The sequence below is a fragment of the Oreochromis aureus genome, linkage group 12, assembly GCF_013358895.1.
Source record: "Oreochromis aureus strain Israel breed Guangdong linkage group 12, ZZ_aureus, whole genome shotgun sequence".
In the NCBI taxonomy this organism is placed as follows: Eukaryota; Metazoa; Chordata; class Actinopteri; order Cichliformes; family Cichlidae; genus Oreochromis; species Oreochromis aureus.
In genome coordinates, this window is record NC_052953.1 from 22,545,427 (window position 1) to 22,565,768 (window position 20,342).

Sequence of the window (20,342 nt, forward strand, 5' to 3'; positions counted from 1 at the left end):
AGACCTATGAGGAAGTTGTGGAATTTACTATTTTTCCTTTTCTCGCTTTATCAGCAAATTTAGAGTCCACAACGATACCATTATATAAAACGATTATACTTTTGTCCTCCGCGACGAACGAGCGCCGGAGCTGACGGTACATCGGCACCTCTCCCGTAGCTGCGATGCTCCCAGCAGCGTTACATGCCATGGTCACAGCCTTGCGGAGCTGAAATGGGAGCCACAGCCCCGCTTTGACTCTATGCACAGTGTGTGGGTAATTTGCAGAGAAGTAGAAGGTTGCACACTTCAACAAGCATGTCCTTCATAGATTCGACCTTCTGTTTTTCTTTTTTCTTTTTCTCTTCCTCCGGTCCCTGTGCTCTGCTAGGAAACCAAGTAACCTAGATCATAAAGTAGGGAGAAAAAGAGTGAGACAGTAAGAATGAGAGACAGAGGTAGAAAAAGAGACGGAGAACACGAAACAGCATGACAGACTGGCAGGAGACAGCCACATTATTACACCCTACCACTAACAACACTTAAGAACACACACAAAAAAAGAATACAGAACACACTACTTGGATGATGTCATTTTTTTTTCTTTCTTTCTTTTTGTTACCGCAAGCTGATTGTGCTGATTATTGGTGAGCATTGTTTCCCTGTTGATGCTGAGCATCATTAAACAGAGATTGTTCCACTGTAAGTGTTTGTTTAAGCATGGCTGGTTTAATGTTTCCAGGCACTGCCTCTTCACCACAGACACACACACACACACACGCGCCGCTCAATGTAAACCTGAGACACAAGCTGTATGTGCCGCATCTATAATTTATGCTACTACTGGGCTTTTGTTTTAAGCCTCGAATGTAAAGAAAGCCGTAAACACGAAAGCGAAACAAAGCACTGAAAATGTGTCCAGTCTCACAAAGAAAAGAAAAACAATATATACATATATATAACGTGTAACGTGCACAACATGCATAACGTGAGTCTTTTCCACCACATAGCCTGAACTCTTCAGCTCTCACAGACCGTTACAGTTCCCAGGGGAAGGGTGGTGGCGGTGGGGTGCATGAGGCAAAAGGTTGTATGGAGTGTGGAGGGCGTGTGGCGGCATACGGTACCTACAGATCAGCCTCTGTTTAGGGGAGTGGCCCCACCAAGGCTCGAGCCAGGCCAGACCCAGTCCAAGCCTCTCATTAGTCATCGGCTGGGTGCCGCGCTCCTTTTTGGAGTGGTTAAGGGGGAACTGGTGAGGGTCTGGCTGTTCCACTGTACTCCACTCCCAGCACCATCACAAACCGACCTCATCAAAGTGAGCGCTCGTAATTTGTCACAGAAAGCAGCCAATTAACATATGTTAAGGGAGGAGGGAGGACTAGGAGAAGGGAGGAGAGGGTGAGTGAAAAAAGATAGCGTGTGATTAAAGAGTCTGCACAGCTGCACAACATCAAGATGGCAAAGTGAGGTTTGAAAGAGACCTCAGACCCAGTAATCTGATAAAGCATACTGTTACTTAACCCTCATAAGCAAGAGCGAGAGAGAGGGACAAGGAGAAAGGGGAAGAATGAAATAATAGAGACAAACAAATATTAAATTACTGCTGTGAATCTACAAGCTTTGGCAGAGTGCCTCTGCTCTCAATATGTGGCCGACAGCGAAGGCCGCTCTATCACACAAAGCTGACCACTCCCGCCAAAGCGCCACTGCCGTTTGACCACACTCTATTTTTAGCTCAGCGCTCACATTGTCTTTGACGTAGCTCACACTTACGCTAAATTCTGCCAGGAATTTTTTTTTTTTTTTGTCCTTTTTAACTCTTTGTCTTCCCATGAAACGAAAGCTGTTATTTCATTTTTCATTTATATTTTTTTCTTCTTTTTCTGTCACAAAGTCTCAGACAAGTTGCTTACATTCTGACTTGTTTGTTTGCTTTCAAATTCTTGTTCCTCATGGTTGGTTTTTAAACGTGCAGCGCGCCGTTATTTATGCATGTGTGAATGCCTGCGTGCGGCTGCATGACTGCGCCTCGGCGAGCGCGCGCGTTTATGCGTCTGTTGTTGTTGTTGTTGTGGGGACGTCTTGTGAAGTGAGCTGTGTGATATTCTGCCTTGTTGTTGGATACGGTGGCACGCTGAATGCATTAGCAGCGCGCGCTGATGCCATTCTGTGTTCTGTCGTCTTTCAGCCACCTCTGCCTTGTCTCGCTCTCTGCGGCGACTGATCACACGTCTTGACAAGCGAGTTTGGGTCGTCGGCTGCGTCGCCATCTTTTTCGCTACGTGGGCTTCAAGTTTTTTTTGTGTTTTTTGTCTTTTCGTTTTCCACCGGGGAAAGGAAGAGAAGTGTGGAGTTAGCTTTAAACAAATTTGAATGTTAAGTTGTTGGGGAAATCCCCTGAATAAAAAAAAGACAGAAAACAATTCTTTATTCCTTGTATAGTTACTTGAGAACATTTAATTATAAATGACTTTTTATCATCATCATCTTCATCATTATTAGCTCGTTTTTCAATTGAAAATCGGAAATGAAAACGCATAAACGGATGGCAGAAAAGCAGAAAAGGCATTCTATATAAATCGTGACTTGCTCCCCCCTCTCTTCTTTCTCTCTTTTGCACTCTTATCCTTGCCATCGACCATCAGTCGTTATTTATTTATTTTTCCTATTTGGGGAAATAATGGGCTAAAGCGGCGGAGCGGAGGAGCGGAGGAGTGTGGGATGGAGGGACAGTGAACAGAGGGGGCAGAGGCGGGTTTGTGTTTTGCTTCGCTGGGCTTGTTTCTTGGTTGAATTTTTCTCCTCTCCTCTCATCGGCTTCGCGAGCTGGTGGATCAGTGAAGGACCTGGCCGCCTGGAGAAACCACCACCCCCACCCCTCCACCCACTCCCCGCACTCAAATCCCTCTGCTGTGAGCACAGCTGCACCGTTCACATAACCTCGCATGTCCCCCTCCCACCCTACCCCTGCCCCTCACCCCCTCCGCTAATGATAGCAGAGCACGTCCCCTCCGCAAGGCAACAGCTTTTTCCACTTCACGTACATACACACATATTCTGCTGTGCACGCCCTCAAGAGCGCTGGACACATGCATGCACAGACCAGTGGGCACGACATGCCCCCTTTTTCCTTCTTAAGGTTTTTCCCTAGATTTTTTTTTTTCTCATATCATTCAATTCCCCCCACCCTCCACCCCTCCACTCCTTCTCTGCCCTGAGAAAAATCCCCCAGCCTTATGACCCAATGAAGGCCTGAGAACATGCACAAGAAAGCACACACAGATACACACACACACTTAGATGAACCCTTTAACTGCAACTGCCAATTTTTCTCCCTCTGTACAACTTGCCACAGCGAGTGACCTGCATCACAGCTGTGTGTGGGAATCTGAGTAGGAGGGTGTGTTTGTAGGAGGATTGAGTGTGTGAATGTATGTATGAGCACATACCTGGACACGTCAGTGTTCACACCACATATGCTGCGTCTATATTTCTGCATAACTGGCTGGGCTATATGTTCAATATATGTATGTATTATCTGCTGTGGGCGCGCGTGCGTGCACGTAAGCGGCGGAGGAGGGAGGCGAGGGCAGTTCTGGCCTTCTGCAGCACCTACTGTGCATTATCCCAAATAAACAACTCATTACACGTGTATTTAACCAAGTGGAACTGGCGAGTAGTGGAGGCTAATCCCCGTTATCGTTCCCAGCGTTCCTCTTCTGATTAGGCTACAGGGAAGTGGAGCCCAAGAAGGTAGGTTGCTTGCTCGGTGCAGAAGGAGGAAGAGCGAGAGGGGAAGAGAAGAAAGAAAATCATTTGAGTTAACTTCCCACAAGTGCCTTTCTTAGTTATAGTATCCTTCCTCTCTCTCTCTCTCTGTCTCCTGCTACCCTCTCGCCTTCTCTCCGTTCTTCTCCCTGTGGATTTTGCATTGCTCTTCCTTGTTTTCGACCATCTCTCAGAACTGGGTCATCGACAGATTGTGCGGCACCATTTTGAAGAACATGGGAGGGGAAAAAAAAAAAAAAACACGTTCTTGCTGTGAGAACAATCCAAGGTTTCTTTAACAAGTACCCCGCTTATCAAATTAAGCTGTCAAAAGCACATTAATAACAGGCAGCACAATTCTCTTCACAGAGAAAGGGGTGGGGGTGGGGGTGGGGGGGTGAAAGCGCATTCGGGAAAAAAAAAAGATTTCTCATTCGCTGTGTAAAGAGACAGTCAACCAAGGGCAGTGGAGCTTTTCAAAGATTTCTCCCTCTCTCTTTTTTTGTCCCACTTATAATATGATTATGGGGTCCCTATTATGAGGGGCCAAGATGCAGAGTGTCACTCATTTAAAGGGTGAACAATATCTTGGGTTAGAGTGTAGCAGTGATGACACTCGTGTTTAAAAGAATTACAGATGAAAGAGCATCTCGGGATAATAATGCCGTTTCAAAAGCAAACAATTAGATATGGGCTGGAGGAGTACGATGCCCTGTAAAGAATACCCGAATTAATCAAAAATAAATGTAGTCATCCACCCACAGAAGTGAGACATTCAAAATGAGTTTGACCCTGGAAAATGTGAATCTTTGAAAAAAAATAAATGAATGTCAAATGGTAAAATCTAAACCGGGTATAACATCCAGTTCTGCTCCTATAGCTAACCCTATTTATTAAATGCTCTCGTTGCCTTCGCAAATCTGCAGTTGAATCATTCCATAAGAAATGGAGAGTACAATGAGAGGGGAGTGAGGACTCAAAGTTAGGCCCCATAGGCAAGACATAGAAATGAAATCAACAAGACAACTCGGCATTCAGATGACAGATAAGAGAGCAAGCCAGCCCGTGCCCTTCCACACATGAACTAACTGTGGAAAAACCCTGTTCTCACACACTCCCCTTAAAATCTTTTACTCTGGACTACATTTGAAAAGAAAAAAAAGGGAATTAGCTTGTAGGGTTTCTAATCTGTACGTTACAAAATCTGACAGTGTCGGCTAAGACTTCTCGCACTGAACTGCGAGCCCTTTCTGCGCTTTACTCCAGAGGCTGATTTTCTCACACCCTCAATCTGAGTCCAATCCTGTTTGCACGGGCCCCAGAGGGGCTGCTCTGTCATAGCCTGGAGTGGGCCGGCGGTGGATGGATGTGACGTGGAGGAACTGGGACTCTGCTGTAGGGAGGCTGGAGCCACGGCAGGTATCCCCCGCACTTCCTCAGCTATTTTTAAAACCACGAGTCCGGAGCTGGGCCAAAAATAAGACAGAGGCCATTTTGGCCCATGACAATAAAAGCAAATAAAGATCCCTCACTCGCACAGTTTAACGCACACGCGCATACACCAGCGCCGAATATGAGGAACAGAAAAGTATCCACGCACACCGGCAACAAACAACAACAGATAAGAAGTGAAAAAGGTCTTCGCCCGACAATGAAACTGTATGTCCTGCTACTGAGCATACACAGATGTGCACATCCGCACATACACAACAGACAAAAGTCAATATCAAGGCTGAGCTATTTCTGTAGAGAGCACTATTTAGGAAGTGCGGGCAAAGTGCCAGTATTCTCCTCAGTATCGTCTGGCTGTCATTGCAGTTATACAAACTCACCTCTTTCCTCTCTCGCCCGCTCCTCATCCTTTCCACCCAACCCCTTGTTCCATTGTCACTGCTCTCTCGCTCTCTCTCTGTTGTTCTTATATACACACACACACACACACACACACACACACACACACCAAGGTTATTTGTTTTTCCACTGGGTCGAACCACAGTGCCAGGTGAAAGCATCTATTGGCAAGATAAAGAGAGTGGCTGGTGTGAGATCACAAGGCCTCACTCTGCCCAGCAAACCTTGAAGTGAAGCGGCGGGCTGGAGTTTCAAACAAAGTGCCCCCTCATTCATTATACATGCAACTGCACTGAAAATCTCCTTCCGCAATGCCATCTTCTTCTCATCTCTCTCTCTTCCTCTCTCTCTCACTTTGCCTCTCCAGGCCTCTCTCTCTCTCTCTTTCCCTCTATCTTCTTCCCTCTCTTCTCACATCGGCCCTCTTCGTTTTCTCTCATTTTTTCCAGACAGAGCATCCATAAAGTATGAATAAAATTAATGACATCACGAGCTGCACTTTGGAAGAGCCACTGTAGGAAAAAGCCATACATCACAGTGCAGAAGGAACTGGGCTGAAAAAAGAAGAAGACAGAGAAAGAGAGAGAGAGAAAAGGAGTGCGTGAGCTCTACGCTGTTTCACTCTTCACCGCCTTCAGGGCCCTTCCTACTGTGTGTTATAGTGTCTTACTAAGTTTGACTTCAGATGCACATTAGCTGAAAAAGTTTAAACACTTTTATTATTGTTCAGCTTTTTCTGCATTTCTTTGTCCCGCTTTCTCCTTAATTCTTTGGTCAGCTGAGTAAACTACGTTTTCGAAACAGTCCCGTGTTGCACATTATTTCATAGGCTGGCCTTTGGTGTGGGAATGGCACAGATGACAGTGGAAAGAAACACTGGTGTGGGCTTTGGCAGGACACCGGCTGGTTAAGCAGTGTGCTCTGCAGAAAAGGAGAGCACTGAGAGCATGGATTCTTTTTTTTTTTATTCCCCGACTTAGAAAGTGTTAACAGCATTTTCAACGACACAGAGGATCTCCTGATTTTACACACCTTGTCCAGATTTCTAAAGCTGTGGTGAAAAACAAACACAAAATTTGAAAAAAGTCTGCGATATTCTTCCTTGGAGCACAAAAAGAGAGACAGACGTATCAATCGTGCCATCTATTATTGGATATTTACTGTTGCGTTGCTGTATTAAAAAAAAAAAGCAACATCACATAAAAAGCCTGACGGGGTAGAATTCAAGTCCTAATTCCTCTGAATTTGGTGTGAACACAAGATCTGCTATAAATATCCGATCGCGACGTGACGCTCAGCGGCAGCGCGGATGGGGAGCGGTGGCGGCAGCGGCGCGGATTGTGGCAGCCGAGCGAGCAGGGGGTTTCAGATGGATGCGAGCTTGTGTGAGGCCAAGGCACAGAGCTACCTCTGTGCGTCTCACAGGGCTCTGTTGCACAATGACTCGGCTATGTTGCAGTTGTGACAAAGATAAATTACAGCGACTGGAAAACATTTCTACATTTTTTTCCCTCACTCTCCCCATCCCTACACCTTCTTTTTTTTTTCTTTTTTCTTTTTTTTCCTGGCATTGGGTGGATTCCAAATGCGTCCCACACCAAAGGAATATGGTGAAGGCGGGTGGGGGCATCTCTCTCTGAAATAATATTAGGGTGTAAGAAGTTGCTCCTAACTATTTACGGGTCAGGAGCAGGGTTTAATCAAAGAAAATGCCTTTGGCTGCTACATTTCCATAAACAGACAGGAAACACTTCTCTGACAAACTGGCTTCTAAAAAATCTGTCAGATAAATTCTGGTTTCGCCACGTAACGGTTCAAGTCAGCATTACAGATGTCATGTTTGCGTTACCTCTAAATCTGACTGCACTGTGCAGGAAAAGAAGAAGAAAAAATCTCTCAGGATTGAAAGTTGGGTAAGTTTTGGGAAGTTAATGTGCCAGTTTATAAGCCTGAAAACTCTCATTTAACTCTCATTTGAACATTTAAGTCTTGATGTTGGAGGCTTTCAACCTAATTGGAATGATCTCATGTTTGGACAAAGAAACCCAAACTCTGCTCTACTCTAAATGTTTCTCTTTGTCTTATCATTCAGACTCCTCTGCTCCTGCACTCCTCCAGCCTTCTCACCTCCCGGGCCTCTCTCTCTCTCTCCCTGTCCAAATATTTCAGACAGCAGGCCTCAAGTATGGTGAGGTGTTTTGGGTGTCTCTTTAGGTGGGCTGCAGCTGATGATATGATTGTGCGGTCAGCACTGCCGAGCACAGACCACCCAGCAGGCTGCTGCCGTAATAATGGCCAGCAGGCCAGGCAGGAAACAGGAAACAGGATGAAGAAGGGCAGGACATCCTGTTCATCTAGATCAGTGTGTTAAACATGACATCACGAACGCATCGAGATCTTAACGGAGGGTTACCTGAGCGGAGGCCGAACACTTTGTCGCCGTGCTCTTAACTAACCTCCGCTCAAATAAATTTCCATCTGCGTTCTCTCTGCGCGCGTCTCTCTCTCTGTTTTCATGTGCATCTGTCTTCTCAGTTTGCCTTTTCAGCCCTCACACTGACACTGTTTTCCAGACTGCTCCATCATCGCAGACATCAAATCCTACCCTCTTCAGTGTGAGAATAAAGGAGAAAAAGAAAAACAAGCATTTTCATTTGAATATACACCAGCAACAACCTCACAAAACTCAGACGAAGGAAAAAAAAAAAAAAAAAAAAACACATACGCACACAAAATCACAAACATTCCAGCGCACGAATACACAGAGACAAGACGCAAAGTTGAAAACGCACACACACCTCCCAGACACACAGCACACACTGACAGACAAACACACAAAAGAAACAGCAAACACAAAGCACAGCACAGCCAGAAGTCTACTTTATGCAGAAATATTCTAAAGTGTGTTTTACAATACAATTAAACATCAAAGGCTGATATATTCCTCTGTGATCTTTAACACCCCAGTGAACAAACCCCACACACCCCCATCCACTTACAGCATACAGAGAAAGTTGCTGAACGTCACTGCTAATTACTAGATAGAGACAGAAGAATACTTTGCATCATTATGCAAAAACCAGGACATATTCAAATATATGCATTCAATCCACCAAAAAACCATTCAAGGACTGCATTATTTACTTTTTGATTTTGTGTGTGTGTGTGTGTGTGCGCGCGTGTGTGGTAAGTTTTATGAGTAATTGCAGCTCTTATGAGAAGATACACAGACAGTGCTCCTAAGGCAAAGATGCATTTGGATAAACATTTCTAACACGCACAACAGTTAGGACAATGAAAGCGAGATCTGCTGAAGATGAGTAAATAAACACATGGTGAGGTTGAGCCCTGCGTATTTCACTGGTACTATAAAACGTATGAAAAGAGAAAAAAAAAGAAAGAACGAAAAGAGAAAAAAAGGAGACTATTCCTCCCATGCAGCAACTAGAGAACACCTGCCATGTGCAATAAACAGGAATGCAAGAAGCCTTTAAGTTATTATAAAACATAAGCATTTTCATCTGCTTATAAATTGGCAAGAAGAATTGTTTTCTCAACAAATGGCTTAATATTTCTGTTATTTATGCGAGGCAAATTTTACTACACACACAGCCTGCACTTTATTGCGTTACATATGCTGCTAAACCAATTAAACGTTTTCACATGCGGGATACACAAGGTCGTCTCTCAGCATTTTAAGACGTTTTCTTACGGTATGAAGCATTGCATATAAGGTAAATACAAATGTCTACATCTGAGTCTTATATCAGTCTCTCATTTGAGCCAAAGGGCATGAAGTCCACTTTAGAGTTCTTCGATATCTACCTCACGATCTTGCCAACCGGCAATCTGCAAATGAACGTTTTACTGATGTTTAACTGAGTAAACTCTGCAAACTTCTTCCAAAATATTTGAAGCCATTAGTGAAAAAAACAAAAACTTTAAAGCACAGCTAAAGGGGCTTTTAAACTGTTTGCTTAAACATAAATACATTGGTTGTCTCCATTAAGCAAAAATGTTTTTATAGATCTGGTTTTCCATAAGGTGGGGATCTTTGAAATGTGCCTCTTGTACAGTATTAAATGTCTATGTGAGCAAAGATCAGGGAGCACAGTGGTATAGTTTACACCTTTTTTCCCCCCCTGAAGATGGAAACTTGGTAGCAGGAATAGAAGTTACCTCCAGTAAAACTAATTTATGGGTGTTAAATTACACATTCATAAGCAATATATTAGGCATTTCAAATGACAAATATTTGCTAATTATGCTGATTTTGTTGCAGTGCCTTGAAAACACATGGCATTACCCTGACCGTGGCATACAATGTGTTCCCTTCCTTCACTTAACTAAAGCTTTACTGAGCCCCTGGCGTACAGCAAAGTGCCCTGACAATCGGCTCAATGCCCTGGCCAATCACAGAGACACGTGACCTTCTAATCCCTCTCTGTGAGAAGGGTAAGAGTGTGTTGTCACTGTTGGTTTTGTGAATCAGCGCCTAAAATCCCAAATGATTTGTCAAGATGGAGAGGTCTTAAGAGAATAAGAGAAACAAAAGCAGCGCAGGCCAAATAGTGTGGGTGTTGATGCATGCATGTGTGTAAAAGTGTGTGTGTGAGGAGGGAGAGAGAGAGCGAGAGAGAGAAAGGAGACAGAACATGCTTTTGTGCACCTGTGTGTGTTTGCGCACGACTGCATACAAGTGTCCGTGTGTGTGTGTGTGTGTGTGTGTGTGTGCGTGTGTCCGTGTGTGTAGAGGGTCTCTTAGATTACAGAGCTTGGCTGACAGACTTCTCAGTGTGTAATCGTGGGTCCACATGCAAGTGCTCACCTTCCTCTGAGCGGATTAACCTATCGCTAAATCCCAAGAGAGCAACAGGCCAGACAGGCCACACAGAACAACTTCATTGACGATAGTCAGAAAAGGAAAGCCACGCTTATGATGTTGTTTTCTAAAAAAAAATATAAATTAATGCACTCTGACTTTTTTAAGACTAAAAAGTTCACATAAAAGTTTAATAAAGGGTTACTGGACAACTGGACACCACGTTCCCTTCAGAAGTTCTTACAAATCTTAAAAATTACATATGCCTTAAAACACGGAGCATCTCTCTTTTCTTCTGAAAGTGAACTGAGAAATGCAGTCAAGCAGGACGCAGTGTGTTTTAAACGCACACATAAAATAAGCTGGTATACAGCTACACACAGAAACACTTTTACCATTCTGTAAGTGCCTTAAAATACCTCATTTACACAGCTGTTATTTTAAAATTAATTTAATAGTTTAAATGAATCTCAAAATATTCTCTAAAAGTTACATGAATTATATTTAATTTCAAGCAGTTATCACTATATTAAAGCCCTGTTCATTTCTTACTTTTTTATATAATTTATTTCACAGACAAAACTGTGTTTCAGCTTAAGAACTAATTCAACCCAATAAAAGTAAAGAGATAAATGTTTATCCTCACATTAAGCAAACGTTTTTTTTGTCCACAGCCAACTCAATCCCAAAATCTATCTAAATGAAAATGAAATGTATTATAGTAATTTTAAATGTCACTGCAAGCCCGAGTTTCTCTGCACATTACATGGTGGGCCTCGTGTCCGCACACTTTAAGTGTAAAACAAAGAATCCATTTTTAGCTCCAAAGCTGAAGCCTGAGAAAAGTTGCCACAAGTTAATTGTAGCCTCATGATTTTTCCTCTCATCGCAACAGGTTCAGTTGAGCAACGTGAGGCTTAACCAAACTCACAATATGAATTTAATCATACTTGCTCTCTTGTAATAAGTCAGTCTCAGTCACAAAGGCACAGGGAAGAAATTATAGTTGAGCCTGAACAGCCAAACCTCCTCTAAAACACTGATTTACAGCACAGTCCGCCGTGTCGCTCATCTACATAAATTTACATCCAAATAAGTCTAAAAAAATGTTTTCCCCTGTATTGCAGCGTGGATATGATTAGCTATTTATTTAATAATTATCAAAGCTTCCTACATAATATACCGGTTTAAAGTTTAGCACGGCATAATTGCCATCAGTTCACCTCAGTTTAGAACGTTTATTTCGTGCGCAAAGAATATCCACAAACTAGGATCACTGTTTCCCTAATCTGTTGCTTTGATGAAAATCTGAAATGTAAAAACTTGTGCATCTTCTTTTGCCTTTATAATTTTGTTTGAGGTAGACTGGACGCTACATTTTACAACCCAAATGTAACTTTTCATATGCCACCCTGCCCAAAGGCGCAAAAAGAGGGCATAAAGTATAGTGTTAAGGTGACCAGCCTGTTCATTGGCTTCGGGACTGTGCGCCTGCATGTGGACGCGAGAAAGCTGCACAAGGTCGACACAGCAGTGACACCTAAAATCACCACACGGATCTCCTAATACACCATAACCAGTGATTTGATGTCACTCGGTAACTATATTACATTGCTGTTAACGGCACGAGTCGAAAGGGGGTCACAACAAATCAATACACGCAGTTGCTGTACTTTGTCAGGGGAGACAGCGCGCATCAAACTAGACCCTCAAGTTTCCCCTTACGGAACATTTCAAATAAAATAAATAATATTTTTTTAAGAACCATACGATGGAGTGAGGTGTTTGCCAGTGAGTGCCAAGTGGTGCAAGTGCGGTACTTACTTTATCTGAAATCTTGTCCCGAGTGAAGCGAGAGAAGGCTACAACAAGCGGTCCGCCGGGTGTTTGGTCCGGCCGTTTGACAGGAAGGTTGGAGCCGCAGCTTGATGGGGGACGGAGTTCGCCGAGACGCACTTAAAATCCAGGAGCGCAACTAAGCAGGAGGACGGCGCCGAGAGGAAAAAAAAGTAACCTACAATACGTGGTATGAGTCCCTATAATGTCAGAGAAAACTACCCTCTCTCTCTCTCTCTCTCTCCTCTCTCTCTCTCCCTCTCTCTCTCTGATCCGACAGAGCTCGCTCAGGAGGCACTGAGGACGCACCGTCTGGTCTGCTAGTGCGTAGTGCCGGTGAGCGGCGAGGGACTCGGTGGAGCGGCTGTGTTGGAGGTGGTGCCGGTATTAGTACTGGACGTCTGAAGCTTGATATTGATGTTGCGAAGCTGTTTCTGTTCCTCACCACAATCCCGACCAAGTCTTTCCCTAAACCTTCTGCTCTCCTGCGTGGAGAAATAATCGATTTTTTTCTCTCTACCCCCTTTTCTTTTTTTTTAAACTCCTGAAAGGGGGCGGTCTCACATTTCCCAACTCCACTTTAATGAACGAGGCATGGCTCTTAATGCTTTATTATCGCGCCAGCCCCGACAGAGTGGACACAATTAAGTGCTGAGAGAGGACCGCTAGAGGAGGAGGAGGATGATGAAGATGGGGCATGTGTTCTTTAACTAATGATGTCACGGAGAGCACCCCGAGGTCTGCAGCCGACAGCATGTGGTGAAACCCGAAAGTTGTGTTTCGCTCAGGCAGGTTAAGTTTTCAGCCTCTTGTTTTATGCGAGTCACATCAGATGCCAAGTACACCAAAACTTAAGTCTGTCGTGGCAAGAAGCAAAACACTTCAGCGTGTTTGAGCATCTTTAGTTTTTTATTTTTTAGAAAATACTTAAAAAAAAGACTCATCAGTTTCTGCAAACACACACTCTCAGATGATCCAACATCACTCATTATTTTAACAATAAGAGTTTAAGATTAATTATCACATTAAATGACATGATTCTTCCCTCAATGCAATTTTGCTGGAAAAGTAGGAGCAACTTTAGCAACTCCCGAATAATGCCATTTTCTAATTCTCAACAATTCCTTGGATGTCTGCTCTGCCTCCTTTCTCAGACACTGCAACACTTTTGTACATCCTGCACCCTGCCAATCATTCTTAGGGACCCAGCTATCTCCTACAGATAAGCCCTGACAGAGACAGTAAGCATTGGGGAATTGCCAAGCCTTTATCCGTCCAACCAAATGATTTCAAAACATCCACTCTATTAGTGTGAAGATAACAATTAGAACAGCAAGTTTGCCACTTCAGATAAGACGCAGACAGGCAGTGCATTGGCTCTCTGTACAGAGATGTATCCCAGATAGGCCTCATAATACCAGAGTTCTATTATACTCACATTATATGGGTGCCGTATCGCGGTTTTAGGATTTTTAATGGCTGCCCTGAATGGAGCTTGTTACGCTACAATACACCGTTAGACCCTACTGTTGACTTTATATCAATTTAACATTGAAAAAAGGGAAAACATTATCACAGGCTTCCAAAAGTTTCTTCCATCCTGATATTTTAACAAAACAAAAAAAACAAAACAAAGAAAAACCCTTCTATATACAGTTAAACAGCAAACCCCTTTCTCTTTATTAGCTTTGCACTGTAAAAGCAATACAGACTGCGTGTTGTGTAAATAGACACCGAGTGACTCCATAATCTTCCCCTTCCCTTTTGAAGTTCACCTACGGCGCATAAGCTATGCAAGCAGTCAGCCACCCAGTCAATCAGTTATTCAGTCAGTGAGGGTAGGAAATGGTAAGACATCAGGTAATAAATAAATCAAGCTGGCTAATCTGCTTGACGGGTGAACATTACAGCCTGTAACCGAAGCCGCTGGTGTCTGATGACTCTGAATGCCACCTTCACATCACCTGACCCTTTAATCTTTAATAGCATTTCCTCTGGTCCCTTTACCTCCATAATAATCAATAAGGTGCTGTTGGACACAGCAGGTTCATAAACGCGACACGGCAGATATCAACGGCGTTACATGTCAGCATGTATGAGTTCACAGAGTAACAGTTTCAACAGACATGATTTCCTCCTTTCAGACTTGTTCTAGTGCTCGCACCTGACAGTTGCAGTAAGTCTCCAAAATATATGGATAGCTGTGGGTGCTTATGTGATTTTACATACCACATGCAATGTTCCTTCTTCTTCTTCTTCTGTTCGTGCCCTCCCTCTTGTAGCTTTCTATGCTGTTTGCGAGAAGTTCATTGAAGAGGTCCTTTCAGTGTTCCCAGTGCTTGAGGTCGTCATTTGGTTAGCACCTGAGAGGAGAAGCAAAGTAGGCAGGCACGGTGAGAAGAAGAGTGAACCTGCCAGTGAAGTGCTTACTGCTTCTGTGTAAGAGTAGGTACTTACACATAGTGTGCAAAGATCTATGTTAACATCTGTGTAATGTATGTGTGTGTGTGTATGATAGCCATGTGAAACATAGAGAAAAATGGGGGGATGTGGAATACATTTGAATGGTGAAAAATCATTAAATGAGGCAAACACTGGCTCATGCTTATTCATAAATGACTGACTTGTCTACGGGGATAAACCTATGGTGAAACCATACTAACAGCCTCCCTCAGTTCTCATACATTTAATGCTAAATAGGGAAGACCTGCTGTATATTTTGCTCTTGAGACTACTGAGCACAGGTCTAAGGCTAAATATCTATATCTATATGTATTATATACAGCATTATAACCAGGCTGATATTAATCCACATTGCAGAGCTGAAGGTGTGCCACATTATGCTATTAAAACTGATAAATTTAGAGTTAGTTACACAATGACTGTGTGCAAATAAGCAGAGCGCGTTGTAAGTTAAATATTATATGTTTTGGCATTTGTGTTATCTTAAGACAAACTATTTTCTCATTAATCAAAATGAGCGAAATTATTAGTTTCTTGCCATCTGAAACTTTCCCAGACCTACTCATTAGCCATTGTCCCTCCCTCCTACATGCAATCCTGAACTTGTGTTCTGAGGAGTGTGTTTGCGAGTGTGTTCGAGTGTGGGTTGACAGTCTCATCAAAGCCTGGTGGAGAAAAAAAATCAGTTTAAGAGTTTGCCAAACAATTATGTAATTTCAAAATATGTCACAGTGTGCATAAACACACACTTTAGGCTTTCGGGTAAATGCAGTTTCGTGAGGTTTGGCTTCGGCTGTGCATAAAAAGTGAAACAGGAGAAACTGCGACTGGATCTTAAGTCAAACATATAAGTGCGGTTTGCTGATATTGATCTTGGTTGGATTGTTTCTTAAGCCTCTCCTGGCAGCCACTTCACAGCATGTGTCACACGCACGCACCGAACGCACACGTGCAGAACAGCTTGCCTAAAAATGTATGTGTGCGCGCACGCGCGTTTGTTTTTGGTAACAGAGGGAGAAAGAAAGAAATGCCTCTCTCAAGCAAAAGATAAACACAAACACATTTCCAGGGCAAACAAGAACAGCCCGGGCTCACTGCAATCTGTTGTCGATCATGCTCACGTGAAAACACAATCTGCCTGTCACAGTAGATGATGTTGTCAAGCGCTCTGCCTCACTGCTCCTGAGAATTAGCCAGCGATTACAGAAGCACTACGAAACACGCAGAGTATTTGTTGTATGTCGGATATGTCTGAAGATGCTTGCAGCTTTATTTGGTATTTACCGCTTTCTCTTCCTGCACTTGTTCCCTAATGAATTTTAGACACGTTTGGTTTTTTGACAATAGATTGATGCTACATGATGTGACGACCAAAGGCTTCACAGAAAGCACAGAAAGACCTGCAGGCCAATTTAACTCGCATGCTCAGCTGGGAATCTATAGATCTCACTTTTGCAAGTGGAGATGTCTTATGGGTGTTTCAAGGGCAATCACAGCAATATTTTTTGACTCTGTATAGAATGCTAAAAATTCAATGCATATTTATTAAAAAAGATTTTTTTTTTTAATTATTCTTATTCAGCCTTATTGAAATGTATCACATATTATGTATCATTATAGTTAGGGTTAGGTCAAACCTAGATTGACTAAAGAAATTTTGAAAAAAAACTGTGTATAATAATTAAAACGTTATTCATAATTATGAATCATTTTCAAGTGCTATGTGTATGTAATGTGACAGTATACATTCAAGAGCACAAATATTTAGGAATCCACAACATGGTCTGTTATTTTATACAATTATTAAACTATAAGATCATTCATTCTTTGTTCATTTGAACTCATAGTGTCTAAGCCATACAGTTCTCACTCAGCCTCAACATCTGGGCTGTGTTCTCAGGAAAAACACACCTGCTTTAGAAAATGAGAGACATTCCCCCGCTGATCTGTGTTTGGTCTTTGGGTAAGTCATCTAAAGCGTGGTATTATACATAATTTGAAGCTCCTTATTAATAAGGATTATAATGAAACTCACAGGGCAATATCATCAGTAATTATAGTCGAAGGAATTGTACTACTGTACTTTATAATTAAGGGAGCAAAGGTTAGAAAATCAGGTTTAATTAAATGAAATCATATTTCTCCTTGTTATAATATATATAAAACAAAGAAAGTCATATAACCATGAGGAAGTATTTATTTGCACGTATGAATGGGTTTTTTTTTTATATGTGAACATGCAATTCAGCTTTTAGGCAGTATCTCCTTGTTAATTTTATTTCTGAAAGAAAGCAGCGACGCAGTTCTGCCTTTACTCGTGCCTCGAGGTATTTTGCCTCTGCAAGAATCAGTTGTATGCAAATGTAAAAAAACTTGATCATGATACATATATCATATATTCATTTAATCTACATCATAACTTTAGGTCATTATTGTATCACTTTACAAGAAAACTGATTTTTAAAAACTGTTGTGTCAAATATTCCTACATCCTGTAGTTTTACTTGTTATATCTTGAAATGTAATAAATAACAAGAGAAGTGACCTGCTATATTTCAGTGAAACTGTATACGGTTTTAATTTTAATAACACATTTTTTTTCTACCGTGTGGCTACATCTTTAATAATATCTATCATCCAAAACTGCAGTGGCTTTAAAACAAGCCCTTAACAAGCAGTGTCACTCAGAGACAGCTCGGGTGATTTGCATGTGTTGCGTTTAACCAACACTATTCTGTCTGTACACCTTTCCTGCATTATGGATGAGGCACAAGCTGAACAACAAATTCTCCCTTTGTTCTTCTTGATTCTCTGGTTACATCACAGGAAAAGCTCCATGGTCCTGTCTGTGACTGCACTGGCACGCTGAGACGCAGCGATGCTGGGTGAGCTGTTAATCAGACCTGTTGCTTCTTCGCTTTGTTATATCACGTCTACGTGGGCTTTTCGACACGCAGAGACACAGACCACGAAGCAAGCACGTCTTCCTCATATTTAATTCGAAGAACTAACCGTGCCACCTGTCGAATGGATGATAATAAACAATTTCAATAAGATGATCACATTGGGAAGAAAACAAAAATAGCTCACGTCGACTACAGAGGTGATTATTCAGCCTTGATACCTGCAAATTGACTGCCAGCTTATTTTATTTACAATCAAAATGCTTTAATGTCACATATGTCATTAATGTGACAGGTGCCATCAGTGTGTGCCATCTGCTATATATGAACAACACAGTGTACAGGCACTGCAATTAAGTGTGCTGCCTGCAGGGGAGGTCTGCACCCTTCTTAGGAGAATGGAGAGGTTTAGCACAGGGGTTAACTGGAGGTGTTCTCTGTGCCCCAAAGTTTAACCAACTTTTTACCCTAAACTACTTCAGCACGGTCGTATTTTTATAAAGTGACTGTTTAGGCATTTTAGCCAAGTAATTTTTTAAAAAACAAATATTAAATAACTCTAACCGCTATCCCACAAATATTTTAATTGTTTTTAATTTACTTCCTTCATTATTCTAATCCCTGATGGTTTTTTCTCTCCCACCTCCTCCTCTTCCCGTGTCTTCTTTGTGCTTAACTGCCACACTTACTGTCTGTATATCAAGGGCTCAAAGTTCTCTTTGTCTCCAGCAGATTGCTTCGCGAGAGGGAGGGAAAAGAAACTCACTTTCTGCTAATGATTTTTCCTCATTTTGAATGGTTGGAAAGTAATTCCCTATGAACTGCTCCAACAAAGGCACAGTTATTCCATTGTTCTTGCTGCCCTTTCTCTAATTGTGCCTATAAAAGAGAGATGCCAGTGATACTTTTTTTTTATGTCTCAGTTCAAGGGGTGCCCACCGGTGTTTCCTGAAGTGGTGCAAAAGCTGTTTCTGAAACAACATTATTAGTGTTAAATGTGCGGCAGTGGAACAGAGCCCACGTCTGAGCAAAGTGCCATGATCAACATGTCAAAGAAGAAATGCGGGCTTAAATTACAGCTGAAGTTTGGCTCTGTTATGTATTTGTAAATAATATTGAGCGTAACATGTGATGGGAGACAGCTGTTTCTTTCTTATTTAACCATCAACTATGGTTTCTTTAAACCACGTCCATGATCGCTCCCTCAACTTAAGCGCATTTTAGAGAGGAACTGGCAAAACTTGTTCTGCTGACAAAGGAGGCAAATCAGAAAGCATTAATATGGGTCACTGGCATTGGTGGTTTAATTAGAGGCAGCAGAAGCAATATAGTTCCATGCTGAGTAATAAAAGTAGTTTTTAATACTGAAGAAGATGTAAAGTTACATTATTTTTAACAGAATATTGTTATATAAAGAGTAATATAAAGATGATCCTTTGTAAAAAGTTGCACTTGCACTTCTTGAATAACCAAAACCAGCTGTAATGCATCCAACTATAGCACGAAAGTCTGCAGTTAGCTTTGTTTTGATTTCCCATAATAACTATTACACAGCAAAAGTCCCTCCTGCAGCTGTTGACCTCAGCCAATTCTCTTGACAATTAACAATCATTCAGCATGGCTCTGCAACTTCTCCCACACTCTCACCAAGCAGCTGATAGTGTTTCACTGCGAAGAGAAGCAACTAGAGTGGAATACGTTGTGTATCTAAATGAGGATTTCCCAGCTCAGATGTATGATAGCAAGGCCGACCATCGGCGCAGACCTGTGTTACACAGTAGAGCTTGGCAGACGAGCGGCGATGTCTAAAGCTCTTTGTGCCTCCAGGATCACCCCCAACTCATTCTTATTCAGACATGATCAGAGGGGAGGCAGGCAACTGAGATTAGCTGCAGATCAAAAGAGCTGCCTAGCGCCAGCGCTCGTGTTTTGTAGATTTAGGCGGCCCCGGCACACAAGCATTGTATCGTGGCGGCGGAGCGTCATACTGTTTTCTGGCCTCGACAGTGCTCAGGGGGTTAGAAGGAAACAGAGTTTTTAAACAGAAGGATGGACCGCTGCTGGAAGTCTTCCAAAATTAAATAATAAAGATAATAAAAAGGGGAATGAAAAGGAAAAAAAATAATAGCAGAATTACTACGCTGTTACTGTAAGCCATTACAGAACCAAGGTACTTCATGCCTCACAATTGAAATCACTCCCATATGTGTAATTGGTCTTGGTTCAGTTCTAATTTGTTTTAAAAATGAAATGCACTTTCTACAGTAACATAGGTTCAGTAACTCGGGAGCATCTGGATCAGTGGTGCCACAAAATAACCATGGAAACTAAATACTACCAATGCTTTCTGTCAGCAGCAGCTACACAGTAACAACAAATCAGCAAATTACTTCTACAGTGTATCTTAACGTTCCCTCTAATTTACACAAAGACACTGTGACACAGTGGAAACCACAAAATGCATATCTGCATTGAATTACCTTCCACTTAACGCCAGACAAAGTGAAACACTGAAACTCTTTAGAAAGCTACATTTTTAGGGAAATTTGTGCTCGTTTGTGACCAAACTTTGACATTCACCTTTGAGACATTACCACTCAAGTTAAAAACGTATTGTTATTATAATTTACTTACTATTAATACAGCATAAAAAAGAAACAAAACAAAACAAAAAACTGGAAGCAACAATGAAACCAATAGCTGACTTGGAAGGTGGA

General features: G+C 42.2%; 1 protein-coding gene across 10 annotated transcripts in view; it reads right to left on the reverse strand.

Annotated features, from left to right (window-relative positions):
• The window catches only part of mef2cb (myocyte enhancer factor 2cb), a 68,215-nt gene that overhangs the window by 46,241 nt on the left and 1,632 nt on the right, over positions 1-20,342 (reverse strand). For 2 of the 10 annotated variants that reach the window (XM_039620922.1, XM_039620921.1), the window contains exon 1: positions 12,248-12,869. The gene's annotated coding sequence lies outside the window, so the exon portion shown is untranslated. Of the gene's footprint in view, positions 1-5,582; positions 5,635-12,247; positions 12,872-14,488; positions 14,623-20,342 lie in introns of those variants that run through there. The other 8 variants (XM_031736201.2, XM_031736198.2, XM_031736200.2 and 5 more) reach the window with 6 other exon arrangements.